Consider the following 2,460-nt stretch of genomic DNA (forward strand, 5'->3'; position numbering starts at 1 on the left):
ATAATTAAAAAAAAAAAAAAAAAAAAAAAAGAACTTCTCATAACAGCAAACTGCTGAAGTATTAAGTTAAATTCCATTGCTTGATATCCCAATTTTGAATCTACATCACAAAAAGTGTATTAATATTTTTTACTCTTTTCTCTCGCAGACAGTGTGTGTTGCAGCCTTAAAATTACATGTTTTCCTGCTGCTTCAACATCTCCATAAAAGGGCTGTGAGTTTCCAATTTAGGCAACCAGGTGCACCAATGTGATAAGGTCGGTCCCCACTAGAGGTTCTCCTTCCTACTTCCTTTCCTGACTGTGACCTAGTGACATTCAAACACACCAGTGAAATCCCCTTACTCCTTTTCTTGTGTGTCCCCCGCTGAACCTCAATAAAGGTACTTGCTCACAGGTTCTCTCCCTCTCTCTCTCTCTCTGCTTCCCATCTGCTTGGGTGATCCTGATCCCTTCATGCTCATTCCCATGTGATTCCCCTCTCAGCATGCAGTGATCTTGTCTCTCTGGGACCTGTGAGCATCATAAATGTTTTTTCCCTGAGCCTCTCCTGTTTCTTCTCATGGCCACACCTGACTTACCATCTCATGAAAGATGCAAAACAGAGTGACTATACTTTTTTTTCCTTTAGGAAGGAGAGTAACAGAAGGATCAGTTTCCACTGAAAGTGCTATGATACAATTTCCAAACTTTAAGTTCAAAAATTATTCTAAAATCCTTGTATTTGTCCATCCTCACATTGCTATAGAAAGCGAAATCATTAGAAAGCACTCCCATGATCCAATCACCTCCCACCCCCCACCTCTAATTCTCAGGATCACAATTCAATATGAGATGTGGATGGGGATGCAGAGCCAAACCATATCATTCCACTCCTGGCCCTGCCCAAATCTCATGTCCTTCTCACATTTCAAAACACATTTATGCCTTCTCAACAGTCCCCCAAGTCAACTCATTCTGGCATTAACTTAAAATTCCAAGTTCAAAGTCTTATCTGAGACAAGGCAAGTCCCTTCCACCTATGAGCCCATAAAATAAAAAAACAAGTTTGTTACTTCCAAGATACAGTGGGCATACAGGCATTGGGTAAATGTTGCCATTCCAATACTGAGAAAATGGTCAACACAAAGACGTTATATGTTCCATGCAAGTCCCAAACCCAGCAGGGCAGTCATTAAATCTTAAAGCTCCAAATTAATCTCCTTTTAATCTGTGTCTCACATCCAGGCCACACTGACACAAAGGGTGGACTCCGAAGCTCTCGGACATCTCTGGCCCCTGTGGCTCTCCAGGGTATAGTCCCCACAGCTGCTTTTACAGGGTGGCATTGAGTGCCTGTGGTTTTTCGAGGTGCATAGCACAAGCTGTCCATGGATCTATCATCTGGGGTCTGGAGGATGGTGGCCCTCTTCTTACAGCTCCACTATGCAATACCCCAGTGGGGGCTCTGTGTGGGGGCTCCAAACCCACACTTCCCCTCCACACTGTCTCCACTATCTCCACTGCCCTTGTGGAGAACTGTCTGTAGAAGTTCTCCACAAGGGCTCCACCCCTGCAACCTAGACATTGAGTCATTTCCATACATCCTGTGAAATCTAAGCAGAGGCTCCCAAGCCTTAACTCTTGCCCTCTGTGCACCCACAGGCCCAACACCAAGTTGAAGCCACCAAGGCTTAGGGCTTACACCCTCTGAAGCAATGTCCCAAGCTGTACCTTGGCCCCTTTTAGCCACAGCTGGAGCTGGAGCGGCTGTGATGCAGGGCTCCATGTCCCAAGGCCGTACAGAGCAGTGGAGCCCTGGACTTGGCCCATGAAACTGTTTCTCCCTTCTAGGCCTCCAGGCCTGTGATGGGACGGGCTGCCACGAAGGTCTCCAACATGCTCAGGGGGCATTTCTTCCATTGTCTTCATTATTAACATTTGGCTCCTTTTTATTTATGCAATTTTCTTCAGCTAATGTGAATCCCTTCCCTGAAAATGGGTTTTTCTTTTCTACCACATGACCAGGCTGCAAAGTTTTCAAACTTTTATGCTCTGCTTCCATTTTAAATACAAGTTACAGTTTGAGATTATTTCTTTGTTTATGCCAACGAGTGTAGGATTTTAGAAGCTGCCAGGCACATCTTGAACACTTTGCTGCTTACAAATTTCTTCTGCCAGATAACCCTAAATCATCACTCTCATGTTCAAAGTTCCATAGATCTCTAGAACAGGGGCACAATGCTGCCAGTCTCTTTGCTAAAGCATAGCAAGAGTGACCTTTACTTCAGTTCCCAATAAGTTCCTCATCTCCATCTGAGAGCTCATCAGACTGGACTTCACTATCTGTATCACTGTCAGCATTTGGTCAAAACCATTCAGCAAGTCTCTAGGAAGTTTCAAACTTTCCCTCTTCTTTTTGTCTTCTTCCAAGCCCAGATCTCATGAGAACTCTATCATGAGACAGCACTATAGTGATGGT

Source organism: Rhinopithecus roxellana, chromosome 4 (genome assembly GCF_007565055.1).
Source record: "Rhinopithecus roxellana isolate Shanxi Qingling chromosome 4, ASM756505v1, whole genome shotgun sequence".
Taxonomy (NCBI): Eukaryota; Metazoa; Chordata; class Mammalia; order Primates; family Cercopithecidae; genus Rhinopithecus; species Rhinopithecus roxellana.